Below are 10,448 nucleotides of genomic sequence, written 5' to 3'. Positions count from 1 at the left end.
CAAGAGATGATCCTGGCTGACCACTGTACACATGGAGGGAACTCTGATTTTAGAAGTCTGTGGCTCCAGAAAACTCAATTCAGTCACCATAAAACAAGTATTGGATGAATTTTGGTGCAGAATTTAAGAGCATCTAGACCAGGTATTAGGAATTGTTGCTAAATCTCAGATCCTGATGACATAGCCAAGACATTACAGTAGCTCAACAAGTGTGGAAGACTCACAGAGTGAAAGATTTGGTGATTTCAGGAACTCTGCAGGCTTTAGGTTGTGACAATTATTTGCTGCTTTCCCTGTTCCTCCTGTTTGAACAACTTAAGCTATTACTGCCTCAGCATTCCCATTTGCCTCTGCTATTATGTGTTCTGGAACAATGAACACAATCACCCATTTCAGAACAGGATTTTGACTGTGTGTTTGTAAATAGGCTTTCAAGCAGAAAGGGAGAGTGGGGAAATGAAGGAATTGCTATCTGCTTTCCATATATATATATGGAAATACACCTACATTTATATACACATTTATATGTATACATACATTTATATATATGTATAAACACACATAAATAATGAGAGCTTTCTGATGCTTTGCTTCTTCCTAGGATGGGTTACAAAAGGATAAACAGGAGTCAGTGGGATTTTCACTTTTGCCTCTGAGATATATCTCTGGTTTAATTACTAAATAATCTGCCTACAAAGTTGATCCAACTGAATCAGACACAATGTTCATTTTTGCAATGTGATGTGCATGTAAGTAGAGAGGAGTTCTGAATGCTGATTTCCTCTCTGCCTTATCCACATATGAAGAGAAAAAAAGGCAAAAAATAAGTTTTGTCATTAAAGATCACCCAGTGAAGTGAATGAAAAGCTGAGAAGTTGTTGAAATATTAAAGACAATTTTGTGCTGTGCTTAGTCTTGCCCCGAGCAACTCCCTTGCTCTGTCTTTACCTGGTCTCAAAGGGCTGATTCCACTCAGAGCAGGGGTGCCCTCAGCTCTGAGCTGGAATGTGTCTGCTGTGGATATCTCACCCTCACAGCTACAGGGACTGGAACATGGATAGGACAAGAGGAATAGGTGGTAAGGCAAGAAGAAATGGCTTCAAGTTGCAGCAGAGGAAGTTTAGGTCAGATATTAAAAAAATAACTACTTCACCGAAAGAGTTGTCAAGCATTGGAACAAGCTGTCCAGGGAAGTGTAGGAATCACTGCCCCTGGAAATGTTCCAAAAATGTGGGAATGTGGCACTTCAGGACATAGTGGTGGACCTGGAAGCACTGGTGGACCTGGAAGCGTTGGGTCACTGGTTTGACTCAGTGGTCCTGGGGGTATTTCCCAACCAAACCAAATCCATGTTAACAGCAGATGGCTTTCTGTACACATACAACATTGGATGTGCAAGCTCAGGGAAGGTGTTGGAAGCAAAGGGTGCCAGATCCCAAACTTTGCTGGTGAACGTTGCCATGAACTTGGGAGAGTTGCATAAAACCCACAGGAATTCAAAATTGCCATCAGTTCTAGAAAAACGAGGAGCTGTCAGCCAGCTTTCGCTTGAAATAAAATGATGTTGTATGTCACGAGCTGGCCCGTCTTCTTCCTCTGGTTTGAATTATAAGTGCAAGAAATGAGCTCACCAGAGCTTGTGCACAGCCTCATTCATCTTCTGTTTGACATGAGGATGTCCCAGGAAAAAACAAAATCATTACAATTCTCTCTCTTTGTAACAAGAAACGAGAGCAAAAGCAAACAAGTTTCTACCTGCCTGTGGATCCTGCAGGGGGTTTGGCTGAACTTCCCTGGAGCTCCCTGAAGATGCTGTCACAGACCTTGTAACTCACACTGATAGCTCCCAGTCGCAATAACAAACCTGTGTGTGATTGCCTCTGCTAATTCATTTAATTTTGGCTTCTGATCCTTATATATATAAGATATATATATATAATCAATCACGAGCTTATGCAGAACCAAATCACTCTTTTAAAAATCAGCCAAAATATTGCAGTGCCAGACACCTTAGGCTGGTATGTGCTGATCTTCCATTCTTGGATTCCTCCAGCAGTGGTTTTTGAGAGATGCTGCACCACCCGAGCTGTCAGAGAGGCACAAAATTAATAACCAGGCTGAGCTACGTCCTGATGATGTGACAATGGTACTGATGGTGCTTATTCTCAGAGACTACAAGGCAGCATTTCTTTGATTGCTTATGGGAACACTTTACAGCTGAAGTATAATTTCATTTATTAGAGGCAGACAGCTTATAAAAATGTGTGAAACACAACAGGTACCAAAAGGAAAGCTTGGGAAGACTAATGAGGCACAGGGCTCGTGCCTTTAAAGAAAACAAAGGTTTCTACAGACAAACAGCTGATGCAGTTTGTTTTTTATAGACATAAATCAATCAAAATATTCAAACCATGTTATCCTGAAGTGCTACAGCAAATGTATTTCATCCAAAATTATTGATGACCTTGCTTTTAAACAGAGGATAGGACTAAAAAGAAAACATGGAGAAAAAATATCTGTCACATTGAAAGAAATATAGATGGAGTGAAAACCAATCTAGGGGGGGAAATTACACAAGTAAAATTATAATAGTATTGCCACAAAGTGTCTCTTCCTCAGAACTGTCTCCTACCTTGCCTGAGCACTGAATTAAAACAAAATATGATGCAAACATCTTCAGAATACATCCAGGAGTGAAAAGTGGTTCAAGAGTGACAGAATTGGCCCAAGAAGCTGCAGAAGGGTTTGCAGATTCATGTCCCAGCTGCAGAGGGATGTCCCTGCTGAATGACAGACATGGAACAAAGATCAAAGGAGGCACTTTCAACTACATCAGGTTGCTCAGAGCCCTGTCCAGCCTGGCCTTGAACACTTCCAGGGATGGGGCATTCACACCTTCTCTGAGCAACCTGTGTCAGTGTTTTACCACCATCACTGTAAAAAAAAACTTCTTTATACCTAATTTAAATCAACTCTCCTTCAATGCAAAACCATTCTCCATTGCCCTGTCACAACATTGCTACAAGGTCTGTCCCCACCTGTCTAAGGCCTCTGTGGGAACTGAAAGATGCTCTAGATCTCCCTGGAGCCTTTTCTTCTCCAGCCTGAACAACCCCAACTCTGTCCTCACAGAGAAGGTGTTCCATCACTCCAATCACCTTTGTGGCCTCCTCTGGCTCCATTCCTACCTATCATTATAAAGAATCTTTGGATTACAATCCTAATTAAGGCATTAATGAGTTGAGCTTCGCCAGTTCCGGTTAAGAAAACAACCAAAACATGTTCTGTGAGATATGAGAATCAGGAAGCAAAATGTTTGGTACCCTTCCCTGTCTCTACCACCATCTCAGTCTCCTGATGACATTCTTTGTAATCACACAGACATGATTTCTCATTCAAATTATTTCACATTTTGTTGAATTCAGGTAGGGGTCATGGATCCACTTCAGTTCCTGTCCTTTTGGCTGGGCTGTTGTGGGTTTTGGCAAAAAACAAAAGGAAAGGGCTGGGAGTCTGGCAAAGCCCTGTTTTCTTTCATGTGAAACCCATTCAGCACTGTCAGGGAGGGGGCCTTGAGGGACGAGTCAGTACCATGTACCATGCTTTGAAGCCCTGACATGTTCTGAAGAATAAGACACCTGTCTGTAATAAAGATTTAAGCTTGTGGATGTGAATAGAATATAATAGAATAGAATAGAAAATAGAATAGAATAGAATAGAATAGAATAGAATAGAATAGAATAGAATAGAATAGAATAGAATAAAGTTTGGAAGTGTCTAAGATCATTGTGTTCAACTATTAATAGTGCCAGATCTATCACGTCTATGCAAATTTCGAGTACTTCCAGGGATGCTGTCTCCACTGCTTCCCTGGACAGCCTGCTCCAGTGCTGGTGAGTGCCTGAGCTTTACCTCCCACGTCTCTGCCCTTGCACCTGGAGCTCCATCTCGTACTGGAATTGAGCACAGCAGTTACAGGGATGCTGAGTAAGGGTAACCCTGAGCCATTCCCATGCCTTGACACACCCCATATTTAATTCCTCTCACTGATTCCCTTGTCCCAAACCTGATGCTTTTCCATGGGATGCCAGACTCCTTTCTGTGCCCTCAGGATGTGCTTAGTGCCTTACCCCCGCTCTGCCCCGACCAACCACAGTTCTCCATAGTTCAGTTCTTCCTGAAAACAACGCGGTTGCTTTCATCATGAACCACATGAAGGCTGCACTGACAGACAAGTCTGAATCTGCTTTTCCCCTCTGGATACAACTTCTGCTCCAGAGAACAGAGCATGTCCTTCAGAGAGCTGCCCCACTGCTTGGGCAATTAACTCCAGGCTCTCTCAGCTGATGCCAGCAGCAATGAAGACTTCTGGGCAGGAAAATGCATCATCTCAGTTCACTTCTTACACACTGTTCTGCAGTGTGAGGACAAGGGAAGGAAAGGAGCTGACTTAGCAGGTGGCTGCATCCTGGAGCAGGTCACGTACAACGTTACACCCCTGGTGTAACCTCTGTGCTCCGTTGTGCTCACAGGGAATGCTTTGTTACTCGTGCTCAGTGAAGTCATTGCAGTGGAATAAATGCAACGCCAAGATGACCCTGCTTTGCTCCCGCTCCCTTCCCTCCCATGCATAATGAAGAGAAGGTAAAGGGAAGGAAGAACATCCTTTGCTATTGTAGTCTGGCAGAGAGGGCTCACCTGAGCAACTGCCAGCCAGCGATGGAATTTCATCTGAGCTTCCCAGGTAAAATCTCCTGTTTCAGGGACTGTATTTACTCAATCTGTTTAACGTGACAATGAAAACTCCACACACCCCAATCTTCTAAATAATAATTAAAAAACCCACTCCAGTAAAAAAATCTCACAGGCAGCCTAATAAGTGGAAAGTTAATAAGTGCCAAAACCAGAAGACAAAATTCTAAGCAGTAAAGCAGAAAGGGGGCATTCCTATTTCTTACAAATGAAAGAGCACCAAGAGTTCTGCTGGTTTTCATCCACCTATAATGTTAAATATTGCCAGGTTCTCCTTGCCCACCTTCCTTTGGGCAGAGTGACTCCAAAGAGGGGAGCACCGCTTTGTGCATGCAGGATTTGGACCAATTTTCAAGATGCTCTTTGCACCCATGCATGTGTCTGGCAGCTTTTTTCATTTAAAGAAAACTTTTTGAAAAAAAAAATTAAAGAAAACTTTGAGAAACTTTTGCTGAAGAGGAGGAGAGAAGGAAGAGTAAAAGGGGAGAAGGGAAACAAAGGGGTAGAGCCTGTTTTGGAGATGTCTTCATGGGGTTTTCCAGGCAGATGGGAACATGAAGTGACATACCTGAACTGAGCTGATGAGCTCCACGGAGGCTGTGAAAGGTTGTACTTGGTGCAATCATGTCACAGCTGCACAGGCTCAGATTTGGAGCTGAAGAAAAGGCAGAGTTGAGAGAACCTGTGAAAAAATATCTGAGCTGAATGTGGGGCCCCATCATAGAATCACAGAGTCACAGAGTGGTTTGGATTGGAAGGGACCTTAAAGACCTTCCAGTTCCATTGCCAGTGCCACAGACAGGGATGACACTCACTAGACCAGATTTCTCACCCTGGACTTTAAAATTTCCAGGAATGAGGCATCCACACCTTTGGGCAACCTGTTCCCTCACAGTAAAGAGTTTCTCTCCTCTTTAGCAATTCTTTGGTAAAGGATTATCCTTTACCATCATCAGCTCTGCCTTAAGTGTGGACAAGCCCAGAGGGTCCCTTTTCCTGCAAAAGCATTAAGAACAGGAATGAATACCCAAATAATTTGTTCAGAAATGCCAGGCTGATGAGGGACAGAGAACTCTGGGACTCCTGGGGTGAGTTATCCAGCAGCAGTCTAAGGAGACAGAGAAGTGATTATGCTTGTCAGAAAAATGCAAAATCAGACCCAAAGTCATACTTTTCATGCACCCTGAATTACTGCTTGCAAGCAACAGTTCATGATCCTTCTGGGAGTCCCCTATTAAAAGCAAAGCATTTGAGGCTGGCTAACAAACTGATCACAGGCTGCATTATCGATTGTGCTATTAAGGTCTTGTTTGAACTATTAGCAGCATTAATGAAATGGTCGAACGCTTCCCCCCAGCACAACCATCACTGTGTTTCCTTCCAGCTCCACTTCCAGCATTCAGGCCAGTGTTGCCCCGATTTTTAAAAGTGTTAAGCTTTCTTTTATAGTTCTTTTGAAAGTTTTAAATTTATTTTAAAAGTTTTCTATGCCTTCTGATTCTTCTAGTGTTCTCACGCACTGTTCATGTAAATAATGATTGTTTTGCTTTCTTCTTTGTGGGAGGAGAGAATTGATAGACTGTTAGCTTAACCAGTGTAATTGGAAAGGTAGCAATTTTATCCTCCAATCCATGGTCACTTTTAGTATTCTATATATTGCAAGGTCAGAAAAAAATGTAGTCTTTTTCTCTTTTGAACTTACCAAGCTTCTGTGTACTCATTTCGTGTCCAATAACAACAGGCCAGCTCACATTGAACCCAAGAGGGACCAGGCTGCTGCCTGTTGTAGAAATAGGCTGGCTGCAGTGTAAAATAAGCCTATGGATGAGATATTAGCAGGGCATTAGCCATGGAAGAGTATAGGAAGGTTACTGTGTACCAGTTCATCATACAATAATTTACTAATGAAGTCAGAGGCTGTAAATGTGAGTGTATTTAACTCCACATCTTCCAGCCAGCTAAGGCAGCTGATTTGGGTTAGGGTTAGGATTAGAGTTATGTATTTTTCTCCCCTGCTAGCAGGCTCAAGAGATAAGAATCATTTGTCTCAGTTACACCAGGAAATCAAAGCTCACCTGGACCCCCACCCAAACAGCAAGATCAAACAGTCGGAACATCATCCCCAGTTTTCGGTCTTTTTTTGTCATCTTTGCAATATTTTCAAATCCTTCTCAGCACAATAGGCAAACTGGAGAATGAGGCCAAAATAAATTATACTGTCCTGGTCTGGAAGTGGGAATATTCCTCTTTTCCCAGCTACTGGTCCTTCCACTGTGCCCACTCCCTGTGCTCAGGTCCCTCCCCACAAGGTGACACAAGTCCTACCAACAGGTAACTCTGCACCCCTGGGGTGTCACAGGCAGGGCTTTGGGTCCAATTCCAGCAGCCTCCTGCATCCAAGAGCTGGCTCTGACACTCCTTCTGCATGGATATGACCGTGAGACAATTCCAGAGTGCGAAATCAGCACACGCTGGTTTGTCCTTCTCCACCTTTTAACTTCTGGCATTTTCCTCTGAAGATCCTCAAGAACCACAATGTTTTTTACATGTAAGGAGGCCTTTTCCACATTGACTGGCAGACTGAGGATTTAAGAGAAAACATTGCATCTTCCCCACACCACTGTTACCTTTAGATTTTAAATGTTCCATCCTAAAGGCATTCTGTATCATGTGCTTAAAACACCTCAAAAGTAATTGAATTCACAGTGCTTTGTAAAATTTCCACCAATTGCTCATTTATATATAACTTAGCCAACTGCAAATGTAATCTCCCAAACAGTCCTTTTCCCATTTGCTTCTTCTGCATCCCAGTAGCTTTCATTCCCCCTGATTTCCACTGCTGCCTGTGCTGTCCCCACTCCCTTCTCCACATGTGTTAATTGCCAACCAGCTGACCCATTTCACAGACCATTTTATCATCTGTGCACACTGGGTATCTGCCTTAGTGGAGACTGTGGGAACCGGGAGCCACCTTTATTAAAGCTAAGTACGCATCCCTATTTCTGGAAAAAAATGTCTGGTACAAGGGGTTCTAATGCTGGTTGTACATTTCTTGGTGGTCACAATTCTTGGTTCCTGAGGATTTGCTGCATTATCCTCAAGACAGCCCCTCAAGGGAGCTAAGAGCCTCCATCACTCAACCAAATCCTACTTCACACAATTGCCATGGTGAGAAAAACCATCCCCCCATGCTTTGTATCAGTTTTTCCCCCTTCTGGATTGAAAATCCTGGTGAAAATCCAGTTCCAGGTTTGGATGGCTGGAGCTGTGGAGAAATGCAGCTCCAGTGATGGCCTAGGGGGTGGTGGTGAATAGACACTGATGATGAGCAGCTGCAGCTGCAGGGACACAGAGACATTGCCAAGGGCCATGAGCAAGTGAGGAAGGTGACGTGAGGGAAGCAAAATGTTTTAGAGAGATTTTTGCCACTCAGCAGTAAATGAAATATCAGGATTAACGTGGCTTTGTGTGGAATGAGCATTGTGAAGAGGACATGTTGAATTAAGGGATGACAGCATTTAGGTCAAGTAACTTTTTTTTTTAAGGAGGAACTTAACAAATTATCTTCTTGCTGACCAGTTCCTCATGCCTTTTGTCTTTTATTTCAATCAATTTAAATTTCAAATAGCTTACTCCCAGAGACTTTCTGCTGACAGTTCACCTGTTGGGAATCTGAGCTCCTGGGTCTCTCTGAGGTCTCCTCTCTGCTCTCCTCAGGGAAGGGGAAAGGCAGATACATCCACTCATATCTCCATAATTTCATTATGCTTTGTAGCTTCTTTGGCTGCCACTTCAGCTGTTCCAAGGTCACTTCTGCAGTGAACACAGAAGCCTGGGGCAGGATCCAGAGTCTCACCTTGGGAAGATTCAATTCCAGTTGTCTAAGCACAGGGGGAAACTGGGGGGTTCTTCTCAGCCCCCAAATTCCAGGAACCCCAGGGCTCCTGTAGCTCCAAAGTGGCTCTTCCCAAACCTACAGGGATTTCTCAAGAAGAATTTTGTCTGCAACGAGGCACCTGTCTGCAGGCAAGTGGCTCAAATCTTTTGTTGGATTATTATAATTACAGCAATCAGTGACTGCTTAAAATAGCCTTTATTTGAGGAGGCACAAGCCTGTGGGCTTATTCAACACTGGACCATGTGGCACAGGATTTTGTCCTACTACTGGAACTGATGCAGGCAGATAAATCTGCACCTCTTGAGCTTTTAATCAGTCAATCAGCAGCATTTCAAGAAACAAAATATTTATTGTCCCTATTCCTAAAATTACATTTTTTCTCCAACAGCTTTTCTTGGTATATCTTCTCTTAGTCACTCAGAAATGCTGTTCACACAAGGGAGAAAAAATGGATTTTAATAGTTTGGCCAGGATTTTTGGATGTCTTGCAACCCAGATACAGCAGGTTAACCAAAATTACCTTGGCACGTCCCAAAATGCCCAATATTGATGTTTCAGGGCAATGGCTGCAGTGCAAGTGATCTGTGTCCTGCAGATTGTGTGCAATGCAACAGATGACCTTGATCCCCACTCTTGGAAAATGCAAACCAAGGCAATACAAGTGCATGGATTGTCCTTCTGGTCCAACTGGAGCTGAAAATTCAAATGTTTTTCTGAGAAAGAATTCTTTGGGGGAATAAAAAAGGACTGTGAAATAAATTCAAGAAGTTGAATGGTTTCAGTTTTGGTTTTGAGCAGGTCAGAAACTCTTCACTTAAAGCAGTTGAATGTTAAACTTATTTTTTTATTATTTATACCTGGGCAGTATCACCCCAGACAGGGATGTCACTGCCACAGATATTTTTTGTCAAATATAAGGTGTTAAAAGACAGGGGCAACTCAAACACTGTAAATCCTTCCAGGTAAGAGGATATGAAAATCACACTCCTGTCCCAGTTTCTTCTGGCACTGGAGTTTACTGGGATGTTTTGGGGCTTACTGGTCTATACTGGTACTGGACTTTACTGGGATGTTTTGGGTCTTACTGGTCTATACTGGTACAATCCCTCCTTCCCTTGCAGGTAAAAATCTGTGTTACCTGCTCAGGACCACAATATTTGTGATTTATTAACTCTGTTTGGAAACAGCTCTTTCACAGAGCACAAATTCTCCTGGATTTATCAGTCAAACCAGAGACTTTGGAGAGCAATTATTTTCCAGGGAGAATAGGTATGGATGGATGTACAATGACAAATGGGGTAGAAGACTTTGAAAAAGCCAATTTTAAGATGGAGTGTTTCTTTCTGTGGTTCAAAAGCGGAGATCCTAAAGGAGAAGGGATTATTCCTTAAGAAAATATCTGAGTTTTGCTATTCCAGCAAGATAGGAGTCAGTAGCTTAGCTCCAAGGAATTATATTAGCAGTCCAGCCTGTCTCTTTCTTTCCATCCTTTTCCTGTGTCTCTTTATAAAGTTCTAAGTACTTTTCAGTGAAGAAAAGAGAAACATGATTTTAAGATGAGTTGGAGTTGAGCCTTGAGGCAGAAACAATGCTCAGAAACTACATTTTAATGAATACAAAATATTACACCGTGAAAATCAGTGGCTGTTGCTGCTGCTTTTTCTTTGAAGGTATGTTAATTTTTGTTGCTCTTAAATACTCTTGTTGCCGGGAAACCGCCTCACACACTGTAATTGAAATTGGTTCTTCATATCCCTTTTTGTTCCTGGCAGGTTTGAAGTATTCTTAAAAGCTAAAA

General features: G+C 42.6%; 1 long non-coding RNA gene across 2 annotated transcripts; it reads right to left on the bottom strand.

Annotated features, from left to right (window-relative positions):
* Positions 1-1,904: 1,904 nt before the first annotated feature.
* Positions 1,905-3,060, bottom strand: LOC128788902 (uncharacterized). Of its 2 annotated transcripts, none has more exons than XR_008431250.1 (3): positions 2,959-3,060; positions 2,633-2,783; positions 1,905-2,086 (listed from the first exon to the last, which is right to left on the bottom strand). It is a non-coding gene; the product is annotated as an uncharacterized LOC128788902 (long non-coding RNA). The 2 variants fall into 2 exon arrangements; XR_008431249.1 differs by lacking the exon at positions 1,905-2,086 and adding an exon at positions 2,414-2,488.
* Positions 3,061-10,448: the final 7,388 nt, after the last annotated feature.

This window comes from Vidua chalybeata, chromosome 5 (assembly GCF_026979565.1).
Source record: "Vidua chalybeata isolate OUT-0048 chromosome 5, bVidCha1 merged haplotype, whole genome shotgun sequence".
NCBI lineage: Eukaryota > Metazoa > Chordata > Aves > Passeriformes > Viduidae > Vidua > Vidua chalybeata.
Note: the sequence above shows the minus strand (reverse complement) of the source record. Positions and strands in the feature narration are given on the sequence as shown.